The sequence below is a fragment of the Cynocephalus volans genome, chromosome 2 (genome assembly GCF_027409185.1).
Source record: "Cynocephalus volans isolate mCynVol1 chromosome 2, mCynVol1.pri, whole genome shotgun sequence".
Classification (NCBI taxonomy): domain Eukaryota; kingdom Metazoa; phylum Chordata; class Mammalia; order Dermoptera; family Cynocephalidae; genus Cynocephalus; species Cynocephalus volans.
Window position 1 is genome coordinate 52627840 of NC_084461.1, and position 15678 is coordinate 52643517.

General features: G+C 41.0%; 2 pseudogenes; one reads left to right on the top strand and one right to left on the bottom strand.

The window, feature by feature from the left end:
• The first annotated feature begins 753 nt into the window (after positions 1-753).
• LOC134366509 (glyceraldehyde-3-phosphate dehydrogenase-like) lies at positions 754-1842 on the top strand (annotated as a pseudogene).
• Positions 1843-7878: 6036 nt separating this feature from the next.
• The window catches only part of LOC134370498 (cleavage and polyadenylation specificity factor subunit 5-like), a 90867-nt pseudogene continuing 83067 nt past the window's right edge, over positions 7879-15678 (bottom strand).

Genomic DNA, 15678 nt, shown 5'->3' on the forward strand with positions numbered 1-15678 from the left:
AGTGGTAGCCGTATGGTGTGGATTCTGAACACATACTGTTCAGATTCATACCCAGCCAGCCTCTGCCACAGGCTTGCTGTGCAGACTTGGGCTAGTTACTTCATTTCTCTGAACCTCAGTTTCAGATCCTAATAGTATTAAAATGAAGCTAATAATAGGATCTACTTCACATGCTTACTATGAGGATTTATGTAAAGCACTTAGAACACGGCCAAGTAGATAATATTCAATAAGTGTCCGCTATTATTAGATAGATAGGTCCTATTACACAAGAAATACAAAGGTACTTCCAAAGGTTCATGGAAAAATGGAATTAAAAGATAACACTAATCTTTCCATGAACTTTTTGAAGGCCCCTTGTATTTATTGCTTTCCAACAATGTTGCAACATGTGCAGAGATACTTAAGACACAATTCCTGCTTTCAAGAAGCTTTCAGTATGATAGCTTTGTGCAATGTGTAACTTACCAAATCACAGAAGGGGGATGAGTGATATGGACTGTAGTGCTGAAGCAAGGCTACATGTTTTCAAAGCAAATAATGTGATTCCTCAATTCTCTGATAGTGCTCAGTCTGCTCCCTTCTTCACCTGTCCTCAGGTTTATGTTTGCATTTAATTAAATTTATTTACACTTTTGTAAAAAGGAAGAACACAAGTAAATAGCAACTAAAAGTTTCCATGGGCTCTCTGCTCCTCCCCATTGCAGACAGCTGCGTCCTCTCGCACAGTGCCAGCCGCATCCACGAGACATGATGGTGAAGGTCGGAGTAAACAGATTTGGCCATATTGGGTGCCTGGTCACCAGGGCTGCTTTTAACTCTGGCAAAGTGCATATTGTCACCATCAACGGCCCCTTCATTGACCTCAACTACATGGTCTACATGTTCCAGTGTGATTCCACTCATGGAAAGTTCCATGGCACTGTCAAGGCAGAGAATGGGAAGCTTGTCATCAACGGGAAGGCCATCACCATCTTCCAGGAGTGAGATCCCGCCAACATCAAATGGGGTGATGTCGGTGCTGAGTATGCTGTAGAGTCCACTGGTGTCTTCACGACTCTGAAGAAGGTGGGGGCTCACTTGAAGGGTGGAGCCAAAGGGCTCATCATCTCTGCCCCTTCTGCTGACTCCCCCATGTTCATGATGAGTGTGAACCATAAGACATAGGAAAACACACACACAATCATCAGCAATGCCTCCTGCACCACCAACTGCTTAGCCTCCCTGGCCAAGGTTAACCATGACAACTTTGGTATTATGGAAGGACTCATGACCACAGTCCATGCCATCATTGCCACCCAGAAGACAGTGGATGGCCCCTCCAGGAAACTGTGGAGCAATGGCCGTGGGGCTCTCCAGAACATCATCCCTGCATCTACTGGTGTTGCCGAGGCTATGGGCAAAGTCATCCCTCAGCTGAATGGGAAGATCACTGGCATGGCCTTCCGTGTCCCCACTGCCAAACTGTCAGTCGTGGATCTGACCTGCCATCTGGAGAAAGCTGCCAGATATGAAGACATCAAGAAGGTGGTGAAGAAGGCATTGGAGGGCCCCCTGAAGGGCATCCTGGGCTACACTGAGGACCAGGTTGTCTCCACCAACTTCAGCAGTGATGCACACTCCTTCAACTTCAACTCAGGGGCTGGCATTGCCTTCAATGATCACTTTGTCAAGCTCATTTCCTGGTATGACAACGAATATGGCTACAGCAACAGGGTGGTGGACCTTATGGTCCACATGTCTTCCAAGGAGTAAGAGCCCCCAGGACCACCAGCCCCAGCAAGAGCACAAGAGGAAGAGAGAGGCCCTCAGCTGCTGGGGAGTCCCTGTCCCAATTCAGTCCCCCAATATACTGAGAATGTCCCCTCCTTGGCACAGTTTCCATCCCAGACCCCCTGAAGAAGGGGAGGAGCTTAGGGAGCCCTACCTTGTCATGTACCATCAATAAAAGTCCCTTGTAAGCAAAAAAAAGTTTCCATGTGTTAGGGAATATCATGGGTGCTGGGAAGAAAGCAGAGTCATTTCTGGCTGATGTGTTTAGGCAAGAGTGGTACTTGAATTTGGTCTTAATGGGTAGGTCTGATTTTAAAACCCCAAGATGATTGTGAGAATTAATGCAGGAGCCATGAAGGTGGGTGGAAGGAGTGGGCAGGCAGACAGAAACAATGGATACCAGAGCTTGATGAAGGAAGGATGAAAGGATGTTTATTGAACCTGCTATGATCCAGCAACTGTGTTAACCCCTTAAATTGCTTTAAAAAGGTCACAAAACTGGTAACTGATCCAGCTGGGACTGAAATCAATTCTTGTATTCTGAGTTCAAAGCAATCAAAGAGAACCATTGATGACTTTTTAAGAGTGGAGAAAGTGACACAAATATGGACTTTTTGCAAGATCACTCTGGGTATCATATTTAGAGAGGACTGAATAGACAGTCTGGAAAAAGCCAGATAGGGGAGTTTACAAAATGTGAGGAGTGATCAAAGTTGCAATAGAATCATGATGGAAGACTAGAAGAGAAAGGATGTGGGGTTGGGGGAGCTTCCCAGTGATTCTCAGTTCTAGCTTTATAATGTGATCATCTGGAGATATCTTAAAAACTACTAATGCATAAGCTCATTGATTGTATATATAATAGGTGGGAGTCAAAAGATACTGTTTAAAGCTTACACTAAAAAGGAAACTGGATAGAAAAAGTTAAAGAACAGAAGGCTAAGGACATTTTTTTATTTTGACAAAAAACACATCATAAAATTTACCATCTTAACCATTTTTGAGTGTACAGTTTAGTAGTGTTAAGTATATTCACATTGTTGTGAAACAGATCTCCAGAACCTTTTCGTCTTGCAGAACTGAAATTCTATGTCCATCTGTAGTGGATTGAATTATGTCCCCCCAAAACTCCCTGAAGCTGGAATTGTGTCCCCCAAATTTATGTACTAGAAACTTAGCCCCCACTATGACTGTTAAGAGGGTGGGAAATCCTATTATGGTAATTGAAAGGTGGGGCCTTGAAGAGGTGATTGGATTGTAGGACCGTGCAGTAGAAAATGGATTAAAAATGATGGTCAAGGGCTGGTTCTGAGGGGTTTAAAAGATAAGAGTCTGTCTCTGCTCTCTCTGCCCTCTCTGCTTCCACCATCTTGCAATGTGAGACTCCTGGGTCACTGTCACCATCACCAGATGGACTTTGGACTTCACAGCCTCAATAAGCAATAAACTGTAAGCAATAAATTTCATTTTCTTTATAAATCACCCAGTTTCATGTATTTTGTTATAAGCAACAAAAACGGACTAATACACCATTAAACAACAACTCCTCTTTCCCTGTAGCCCCTGGTAATCACCATTCTACTTTTTATATCTATGAATTTGACTACTTTAGATGCCTCATATAAGTGGAAACTTATAGTATTTGTCTTTTTGTGACTGGCCTATTTCACTTAGCATAATGTCCTTAAGGTTTGTCCATGTTGTATCATGTAACAGAATTTCATTCCTTTTTAAGGATGCATAATATTCCACTGTATAAAAATATACCACATTTTGTTTATCCATTCATTATCAATGAACATTTGGGTTGCTTCTACCTCTTGGCTATTTTAAATAGTGCTGCTCTCAATGTGAGTGTATAAATAGGTCTTTGAGACCCTGCTTTCAATTATTTTGGATATATATCCAGAAGTGGGATTGCTGAATCATATGATAGTCCTATTTTCAATTTTTTGAGGAACCACTATACTATTTTCCACAGCAGTTGCACAATTTCACAATCCCACCAACAATGCAAAAGGCTCCAAATTTTCCACATTGCCATCAACACTTATTATTTTACATTTTTGTGATAGTAGCCATCCTAATGGGTATGACTAAGGGCATTTTTTAAAGGTCTAAAATCAAGGATAACCTCTAAAATGAAAATATAAATCATTCTAAATACCAAAATAATTAAAAAATCAAAAAGAAAACAAATTATGTAAAGAAACACAGTAAATGTAGCATAACAAACATAATAGTAACAAAATAATACAGCAGAGTTAAGACCAACACATCAGCTTTGTTAATAAATATATAGACTTAACTTATCTGCTAAAACATTTTCTATATTGCTCACAAACAAGACCTGACTATATGCTCTATACCAGAAGCATACTTAATACTAAGTAATTCAGAAAGGCTGAAAGTGAAGAAATAGGCAAAGATTTTCAAGGCAAATGGAAATAAAAAAGCAGGGACTGCAATCCTGATATCATGACTTACATCCCTGGTGGGAAAGCAAACATGTTAAATTCCTGATTTTGGTAACGTAGTGTGGTTATAAAAGAGAATGTTTCTATTCTTAGGAAATACATACTGAAGAACATTTAGGGGTATAGCAGTTACTCTCAAAAGGTTCAGAAAAAAAAAGTGAGAGAGAATGACAGACTATATGATGCAAAATGTAGACAATTGGTGACTCAAGGGTGTGTGTGAGTTATTTGTCCTTTTCTTACAACTTTTCTGTAAGTTTAAAATTTTATCAAAACAAAGAGTTTTTTAAAATAATGGCCAGATCTAACTTCCCAGAAATTCTAATTCTCTTAGTCTCGAATTGAGCCAGGACTGAAGTAGACGTTAAAGCTCTCCAGGTGATTCTAATATGCATTCAAGGTTGAGAACCACTAATCAATCCATGGGACTTGGTTGCTGCTTGGATGTGTGTGGAAACAGAAAGAGAGAAATCAAGGAAGACTGTTGTAGCATGAAAAATGGCCCCCAAACATATCCAGGTCCTTATCTCTAGACACTGAGAATGTTTCTTTTAACAGCAAAAGGTACTTTGTAGATGTGATTAAGTTAAGGATCTTGAGACCAGGAGATTATCCTGGATTACCTGGGCAGAACCGAAATGTAACCGCAAGTGCTTTATAAGAGGAAGGCAGAGGGAGATTCTGTCTACAGAAGAGAAAGAAGATGTGACAAGGGAAGAAAGAGGTTGAAATGATGCGGCCATGGGCCAAGGAATGCAGGCAGCCACCAGAAACCGGAAGAGGCCCACACAGATTCTCTCCTGGAGCCTCCAGAAAAAGCCAGACCTTGATTTTACACCTTAACTTTAACACCATGAAACTCATTTCCAACTTTTCGCCTCCAGAACAGAGAATAAATTTATGTTGTTTTAAGCCACCAACTTTGTGGTAATTTGTTGTAGCAGCAATAGAAAACTAATACAAAGACTCAAATGTTTTAGAGGTAAAGGGACAAAAATGGTCTTCAAACATGAACAGATGTATGACGTGTTCAAGAGGGTGAGTTTTCTACCCATTCGTTTTCAGAACCCTGGAAAAAAACAAGAAAGTGGGTAATCAGTTGTCTTAGTTTGGGCTGCTACAATAAAGTACTGTATACTGAGTGACTCATAAACAACAGAAATTTCTCACAGTTTTGGAGGCTTAAAGTTCGAGCTCAGGGTGCCAGCATGCTTGGGTCTGATATAGGTTGCAAATTGCCAGCTTCTTGTTGTATCCTCACATGGCAGAAAGAGAGCAAGAGAGCTCTCTGGGATCATTTTTATAAGGGCACCAATCCCATTCATGAGGGCTCCGCCCTCATGACGTATGTACTTCCCAAAGGCTTCATCTCCTAATACCATCATGTTGGGGCTTAGGATTTCAACATATGAAATTTGGGGGGACACAAACATTCAGTCTATTGCACTGATGGGTGAGTGATTTCAACAGATTTCTGGAAGATGTAAAGTGGACGAGAGCCTGCTGATAGATGAAACAGAGACATGGAACCACAACCCAAAACCTCCAGTTGAGGGGGTTGCAGAGAAGGTGGAATCTGATCTGCCCAGATTAGGCCCAGCAAGTCTCCAAGCTGAAAGCAGGCCTGTAAGACAGAGGGGAAAGTTAAAGTGTTGAGCTATCAAGGAGGATTCTTTGAATGTCTGTACATAATACAGTTATGTCAGGGAGGACCATCTCCCCTTCCCTTCCACTTCTTACAGGCAGCACAGCATTTATCCCCCTGAAAATTCTCGAGAGTTCCTCCAAGGAAATTGAACAAACTATTCATTGGATGAAGCAAAGGCTCTGTGTTGGACTTTTTACCCAGAGATATCTTCCTCGTTCTGACCTGAGGAGAAGCTCCCAGCACGTTCACCCCAGAGCTAAGCCTGCCAGTGATGCACCCCCAACCTGTCCATACATGGTGATCAAGCAGAAGGCCTTCTCCTATAGCACAAAGGAAATTCATATCAGCTACTTAGTCCTTTACTATTAAATACAAAGGAGCAATATGAATCCATTAGAACCCCGGGGAATAGGCGACAGAAACAACAATCAAAAGATGTTTGAGAAATTCCTGGTTCAATCTTGAAGCATTCTATGACTTTCAGCAATTGTTGCAAAGTAAAGGAAGAGAAACCCTTTGACCTTGAAGCTACAACCATTGTACCTTGAGTGTCCCAGAGGACATTTCATTAGGCTCATAAAGAAGGAAATGCAATCTCGACGTACAACTTGGCTTTGCAGTGAGCACTACTCACATAGTCATAATAATATAAATGCTGTTTCTGGTTTTCATTCTATAGCAAAAATTTCTATAGTTTCAGGACAGATGTTTCAGCACCCTCTTGACAATGTAAAAGTTAAGACATGGCTGAGATGAGGTGGGAGTTGGCAGGGAGAAGTGCTATAGAAATATGCAATAAAGTAGATAAAATGAGAAATAGAGAGGTATAAATATGATGCCTAATATCATAATGCAATCTAATAAAATAACAATGTAAAGATCAAATACTACAAGGGTGGAGAGTTGGGTGTAATATAAGTGAGTTAAGTCCTTGTCTTTCATGACTGAGAGTCAACATATATTGTCTAAAGTTTAAAAAAAAAAAGAAAGAAATGGAAGTACATTATTTAGCAGTACGGAGGTAAACATTAGAAGGCCTGAACATGAAAGAGGTTTTCTCTGGAGAATGGGACTGGGATGGAGAAAAGGAAGTTGAAAGACTGCTGCTTTTCATCATAAATTCTTCTGTTCTATGTGATTTTTTTTTTTTACCACACGATTGTATTTCTCTAATAAACATAAGTTTTAAAAGTGATAAAGATGAGGGACATAATAGATTCTCAATTATTGGCAGTCTAGTGTTATTTTCCAGGTTATTCAGTATCTTATATTACCTTGGGGCCATTATTTAAGCACTGGTCATGGTAACATACTATTATAGAGAGCATTTGGAGACTCTATAGTTAATTACTGTAGTCTTATGTTAATAAAGGGGGTATGGGAAAGAAAGAGGAGGAGAAAGGGAAAAGGAAATCATTTAAAAAGTCAAGATAGAAGAGCTGTAGAGAGAATCAAGCTTGCTGGGGTCAGATTCAGAACTGGTGAATTGTCTAGATTTCCAACAGGAAGTCAAGCTTTGGAGCGCAGTCAAAGCCCAGAGATAACATTTGGGGTCTCATTCACATAGACCAGTGAACTCTTAAGGTGACGCTTGGCAACAGTAGGTACCATATGCTTTATTAATTCTTTGATTGTCCTAATCACTTCTCCCCAACTAGATCATAAGATTTTTTGGTTGTTTTTTGTTTTTTAAGAATTTTTAAAATTTAATGAGAAATTTTTTAAAAAATACAAATAGAAGTCCATTTTCTTTAATGTTGTACAAAACAAGTATGAGTAAATAAACATTCTCACATTTGTTTACATCGCTATCTTGTGCTTCATATTAACTTTACTATTCAAACAATAGAAAGTAGGCAGCAATTTAGGGATCAGGAAAGAGATAAAACCAAAACACTTTTCTACCACATTTATTCTTCTATACTGTGTATAGCTGTGCTCACAGAGACGGCTTCTTTTACTTCTCCACTGTGCAGGAACTCAGTTGTATATAAAATAGAACCTGTTCAACAGTGGAGAGAGAAGAAATGAGGGGTCTATGCCCTAGTGCATTGTCATACAATTCAAACAGTGGTGCAGCCACCAGCTTGTACTTTTTAGGGACTTCAAACAAGGCTTTCTCTTGAAGTAGAACCAGAAACAATTTCTTATGTTCCTTAGGTTTTGTAATATGTACAAGAATATACTGAGGAGGCTCAAAATTTGGTCTCCACCAGTTACCAATGCAGTCATCAATGACCCAGTCTTGCAGGACTGACTCCATCTTGATGACCCAGTATGTCTGTCGTTAAGCATTTTAGTCCTTCGACTTCGTCTTCTCCTGGGTTAAGTTCACCACCGGGTAATGTGAAGAAAGTTGTTCCCAGCTGCGGCAGTCAGCTGCATTCAGTCCTCATTCCATTATATCAAATTCCTCCCTCGTGCACGGAAATCTGGCTGCAACAGAGCTGTCCTTCCCATTGAGAGGCTCCTTTGTACTGAAAGTATAATTGGTAAGACGGTATAGGTTGACGGTGCACTGCAGGGTGAGGGGCTTGGTCTGCTGGATGTATTCGTTGCCAAACTCGATTGGGCGGTGCCACAGACGTGCTGGTAACCTCTGGCACTAGCGGTGAGCAGAAAGGGGAAGGCAGGGTATACTTTCCCCCTGCAGGCAGCTGTTATCAGCGTCCCGCTCAGCAGCCACTGCCCGCCATCAACAAGAGACTGCAAGAGGCTAGATCGTAAGTGTTTTTTAAAGGAGGATGGCCTGACATCATCCTTTCGTCTCTCCTAGAGGATCTAGCATGATGTTAGACTTCAAATAAGCAATTACACCCCCAGTTGCAGCAGAAAGTAGTGGACAAAGTTTTCATTTGAACTGAAACTAGTTTCTTTCCCTACCTTGGATTAAATTGTGATGCTGGTAACCTAACGCATTTCACTTGTCTGGTTTGTAACATGGTAGTGACTGATAGGGACGCCACACAATGCCAGTCACCTTTTATTCTCTGAGGCAGGCAGCCTGGAGGGATGAGGGTTGAGGACCTGAGGAAGAACAGGCAAAGCACCACGGCTGCCTTTTGTTGCAGCAGATGCCATCCCTCCCACAGAGCAGAATCATCCAGATCACAGGGCTCCTGTGGGAAGCAGGTGTGCAGAACTCCGTGTTTTATCTAGAGAGGGGAGGGTAGTTTGCTGGGCGTCCGCTGTCCCTTCCTCCATCATCCTTCCCCCATACTCTGCATACAGATGCTGCTGCCTGAAATAAAAGTGCTTCCAATTATTTTAGTGTCTATGCCAAGGTCACTTTCTTGTACTCATTTAAGAAGATTTCTCTGAAGCTCAGGTCAAGATCTCTGCTCGCAAAGGAAGCACGTCAACATTCCTTCCCCTTGTTGCCCCTCACATCATGGCAACCACTCACAACATGTGTTTATCTAGAAAGCCCCAGGCAGCCAACTTGTTCAGTCAAGCCGAACAGAAAACTCCACTGTGTGCAGAAGAAAGGAGTTTTTGGCATGCCCTGTGCCCCTGAATATAACAATGGTTTTTCTATGAAGATACATTTACCTTCAAGGCTGTGTTCCCACAAGTGTATAGAAAGACATACGTGTGCACACTCCCGACTTAACTGCCTTTTCTCCCTTGTTCAGGACAGGATTCACGGAGGAGAGGACACTTCTGGTGTGTCCAAGTGAGAACAAATCTATCACTCACTCTTCCTCTGATTTCTTTCAATTTGACGGTGAAGTCTGAGTCAAAGGGAACACTTCCATGCCAGTAAAGGAGAAACCAAGAGTCAAGTAGCTGCGAATGATTAAATCACACATTTTAACCATTGCTTCTGTGTCACAACTCTTTTCCCTGAAGCACCCCTGTAACCGTGCTACAGCAACATTTATTATTTACAATTGCCTTATTTTCTTCTGAGATCAGGCCTTGTTTATAAGTCCATTCAAGACTGGTTGTACTACACCTAAGGGTCAGTTGAAGCGTCCGTGTAATCTGCTGCATGTCAAATGTCATTACATTACAAGCTCCAAAACCAGCACATAAAGCAATATATTCACCTAAATTCAAAGAAGCTGCAATATCTCTTAACAGAAACTTAATGTCTACAAGGACATGTCAAAGAGAAAGAAACAACAATCCCACAGTTTACTCTGCTGTCTACCGTGTGTGGCAGTCATCTCTGGTACAAGAATATTTATGTAGACTTTGTGGGAGTCTTGCTAATTGTAATTATGATTGCTTACTCCGGTTTCCAAGGTAACAGTTGTCACTGCAATGCTTCACTGCCAACTCGGTTTCCATTCTCCTGCTGATATAACAAATATTATGTGACATTTTAACTGAAAATATCTGTAAATGGGTGTCTGAGTGTGATGTGTTTCTTTAAAAGGGACAGAAAACAATTATTAGCTTTTCATTATTCATCCCAGTGGCATATTTGATCAGTATTACTTCAATATTATATTCAGAAAGGAGTGGACTGGGGTCCCATGAGGTCTTGGATTTAGATGTTCTAGGTTCTGATCCTGCCTCTCTGGTGATCCCCAAGACCTAGATTCAGTAGCCAGGAGCTTGTCCAGAAACTGTGACATAGCAAAGGAAGCCCTGCCCATGGGTGCCCCTGCCCCACCCTTTATTTTCCCATGGTGCACTTCTCATACGTAAGGGGTGGGGCCTGAGGGAGAACAGGCAAAGCATGTGCTCTCCATGGTGGCTACTTTCTGTGCTCCCCATCCCCCAAAAAGCAGAATCATCCAGAGAGCAAGTCAGAAATACCTTGCAAATAGGAGATGCACCTGCAATTGATTCTGTAATGACCAGAATGAAGAAACTTTTCCTCAGCCCCATACTGCTGCCTCCAGTCTGCTTCTGGCCCACTCTGAGATCACTTCCTGCCTCAGCAGGAGATGTACATCTAGCCTAGGTAATTCATGTACATAGTATCTCTCTATTTAATGTGAATATGCACACAATGCCAAGCTCTCCCACTGCTCTTGGGGGGTCGTGATGCTGGAGCCACTGCTCCTTGCTAGCCAATATGGGTGAATGTGTCACCCAAAGGTCCATGTATTAGAAACCTAACCCCCACTGTGACAGTGTTAAAAGGGTGGGAAATCCTATTATGATAAGTGAAAGGTGCAGCCCTGGAGAGGTGATTAGATTACAAGGACTGCACCCTTGTGAATGGATTGATCCATTCGTGGAATAATGGGCATGGTTCTGATGGCTTTAAAAGGAGAGTAAGTGAGGAGGTTAACTCTCTCTTGTTCAGCCATTTTGCCATGTGATTGCCTGCATTGCTGTATTAGTCTGTTTTTGTTGCTTATAACAAAATATATGGAACTGGGTAATTTATAAGAAAACAAAATGTATTGTTTACAGTTTCTGAGGTTAGGAAGTCCAAAGTCCATCAGGTAGTGGCAACAGTGACCCAGGGGTCTCACATTGCAAGATGGTGGAAGCAGAGAGAGCAAGAGATAGAGAAAGACAGGTTCTCCTCGTCTTTTAAAGCCCTCAGAACCACGACCCTGACCACCATTTTTAATCCATTCACTACTACATGGTCCTACAATCTAATCACCACTTCCTTCAAGGCTCCATGTTTCAACTACCATAATAGGATTTCCCACCCTCTTAACAGTCACAGTGGGGGCTAGGTTTCTAATATATAAAACTTGGGGGACACAATTCAAGCTTCACGGGGTTTTGGGGGGACATAATTCAATCCACTACAATCGCTGTGAAGAGTCATCACCCACCAAGGCCCTCACCAGATGTATTCCCCAGACTTTGGACTTCTCAACCTCTGAAACTGTAAGGAATAAATATTGTTCCTTTACAAATTACCCAGTTCTGTTATGTGCAACAGAAACAGACTAAAACACTAGCCTTTGCCATATTTCTCATTTCCATTGGAATTTCTCAACCCTGCCTCCTTACAGGCTGAATTCCTAACCCATGACCTGATTGACCTGTCTTCTAGATCCCACTTGCTGAACTTACCTATCCAGGATGCAGAGCTGCTCCTCACCTCTGGCAGTTGCGTATATTCTGACTCCTGGTCCCCACCACCCAAGGTGTTCCCACAGTCACCTACACATCTCGAGCTATTCCCTGTTCCTCTTCAATTCTCTTTGCTTTGTTTCACCTGTAATCTCCTAGTGGTCAGAATCACGCCTCTCAGCTTTTCTCTACTGTCACATTAGATATGGTAAGCATATAATAAATAATTGATCAATTAAATATCAGCAAACATTCAATATGCATATATGAAACAGTTCAAAGTACAAACTGAGTCAGAGCATCTTCAAACCTCCAAAAACTTCCCTTGTACCTCCATAATATCATAGTATAAAATAGTGCTTAAAGCAATGATTCACAACCATGGAAGAGCAAGAAATCTCCTCTGGGGTTTATTAAAAATACATATTATCCAAAATTTGAACTGGTTCTGTGAACATATTAAAAATTATAGTTAGTTTTATTAGGTGTGATGCTATCACAGTGGTTATGTTTTTTAAGACTCCATTATCATTCATAATGCAGACTAAAGTATTTGTTTAAAAAACTATGTCTGGGGTTTGCTTTTAAATAATCCCTGGGGGTGGAGAGAGAGGGATAACACTGGTGAAACAAGCTTGGATGAGTTGATGACTGTTGAAACTAGGCAATGGGACAGAGGGGTTCATTGTACTATATTCTGCTTTTTTATGTTTGAAATTTTTATGATAAAAAGTGTTTAAAATGCATAAAGTAAATATAGCAGATTGATAATCATTGTTAAATCTAGGTGATACAATGTAATCTCACAAGGGTGAGAAACTAGTCTATATTTTAATGTATGTTTGAAGATTATAAATAATAGATTTAAAAAAATACAGGTTCCTCAACCCCTAAATCCTCTTGCCCTTTCTGGACCCAAATCTCTACAGAGGGGGTATAGGCAGATATATTTTTAAAGCATCAAGAGCTAGGAACCTCTAGTATCTCTCTATTAATGTGATTTTGCTACTTATATTACTTAAAAGCAATACATCTGTATTTTTTATAAAATACTTTATATTTTTAATATTTCATTAACTTGAAAAAGCTTTACACACACACACACCCATCCATACCCTGTTAATACAAATTTTAAAAAATTTATTGTGTATTATCTGTATATACTCCCTTGGGATGATATTTCATAATCTACTTAAAAAATAATGCTACTATCTTGATTTTTTAATCATAGTAAATGAAAAGTAAATGGGAATACTGAGGTGATTGACTTCAGGAAAGGATACTTTCTAAATACATTAGTAGGATGATTTCACAACATATCATTCTAAATACAAATGTTTTCCAGTAGCAGGGAGAAAAATAGTAATTATCCATTTACTCTTAATACACTAGTATTAGTCTTCTATTGTTGCTGTAACAAATCACCACAACTTAGTGAGTTAAAACAATGCAAATTTATTATCCCACAGTCCTGGAAGTCAGAAATCTGAAATGGCTCTTATGGGGCTAAAATCAAGGTGTCAGCAATGCTGCTTTCCTTCTAGAAGCTCTCCTTTTACGTCTTCTAGAGGCTTCCCACACGTCTTGGCTCATGGCCACATTACTCCAACCTCTGCTCCCACTGTCACATCTCCTTCTCTTACTCTGGCCTCCTGCTTCCCTAGGATAAGGAACCTTGTGATTATATCAGGCTCCTCCTGATAATCTAGGATAATCTCCACATCTCAAGATCTTTAATCACATCTACAAAGTCCCTTTTGCAATGTAAGGTAACATATTCACAGGTTCCAGGGATTAGGACACGTACATCTTTGGTGGACCATATTCTGTCTACCACAATACTCTGTTATTTTGCCCTGCCCCTCTGAATTCAGTGTATTAGACAGCTATTGCTGCAATAATGTTGTGTAACAAACTATTCCAAAAGTTGGTGGCATGTCTTTCTTCTTATTTGTGGGGCAAAGGTCAGCTGAGGGGCTCGGTTTCGGGGTGAGAGTTGGATGGCTTTGCTCCAGGATTAAGGTTGGGTTTGTGTCTGCTCTCCATGCTTCAACCTGGGGTCCAGGCTGAGGGGCAGTGAATATCTGGGGCATTCTCTTTCCTGCACAATCACAAGCATGTAAGAGGATAAACTGTATTGATCTATATATGTTGCTTATAACAAAATACCTGGAACTGGGTAATTTATAAGAAAACAGAATTTATGGCTTATAGTTTCGGCATCTGGGAAGTCCAAAGTCAAAGGAACATATCTGGTGAAGGCCTTGTTGGTGGCGACAATGACCCAGGGGTCTCACGTGGCAGAATGGTGGAGCAGAGAGAAAGGCTCTCGTGTGCTGTCCTTTTAAAGCCCTCAGAACCATGCCCATAGCCACCATTATTAATCTATTCGTTAGGGCATGGTCCTGAGAATCCAATCACGTTCAAGGCCCCACCTTTCAATTACCATAATAGGATTTCCCACCTTCTTAACAGTCACAGTCGGGATATGCTATTTAAGATGGCAGAGGACTCTGTGTGTAAGTACCTGAGCCAGCACGAGCTAAGCTGAGAATGGGGGAGTCGGGGAAATATTTATAAAAAGGCTACAGAGGTGTCATGAAACACAAAGGCACAAGAGCAGGTGGGAATCCAGAGAACACACTGCCCTATGTTTTCTCTGCTTCACTACCTCATTCTCTCCAAAGATTAGCTTTCTCTCTCCCCAGGCAACAAGGAGGGTACAAGATGTAAACCCTCCATTTCCCAAAGTTTTATATTTCAGGACTAGACATACACAGAGACTGGCTAACTCTCTCCAGGTTTCCCTCAAACTCCCAAGACAGAGAATTTTCTTCACCCCTGTTCCAATCAACAAGCCAACAGGCCAGCAAAATAAACATGGCTTCCAAGGGCCTTGGTACAGACTCTAAGATGACTCCTGTCTCCTCATTTTCACACTCTTGCGTAACACTCCCTCCCGTACCCCTTGGGTGTGGGCTGGATTTATGAACTCACTTCTAGTGAATAAAACAGAAGAGAGTGATGAGATGTCACTTTTAAGATTATTATTAAAAGACTGTGCTTTTACCTGAGGCACATGCACTCTCTTGAATCACTTGCTTTGGAGGCCCCTGCACCTTGTCATGAGATAGCCTGGTGCAAAGGCCCATGTGACAAGAGATCAAGACCTGTCAACAGCCACATGAGCAAGCTTGGCAGTGGATCTTCACTCCCACCTCAGTGGACCCTTCAGATGAAGCATCAGCACCAGCCCACAGCTTGACAGCAACCTTATGAGAGACCTTGAGCCAGAGATATCCATCTAAGCCATACCAGACCTGGATTCCTGATTCACAGAAACTGAGAGATAATAAACATTTATTTTAAATCTTGAAGGTTTGGAGCAATTTTTTATGCAAAGTAATTTTCCCCAAAGGAAGACAAGTTATTAGTGAGCTAGGTGGACACTCCAAAATATGTCTACTAAAAGTCTATAACACATTTTTAAATATTCATACCGCAAGTAATTAAAATAAACAAGTTTTACACTTAAAAAGCTAATCCCCCAACCATGTAGAAAGCTTATCTGTCCAAAATGAATCATTCCCTAAAGTTCTACACAACCAAATTTTTAGCATACACCTGTTGAAATGCTCATAGGTACATCAGTCTTGTCATTTGATAGCTCCCTCCTGGGTGAATTATCCAGACCTCTAATGTTTTCTCCTTCACCTTCCTGCTGCCTTCCTTTTCATTCTTACACTACTCATTATCACTCCACTTAGACTGCTGGCAGGAGGA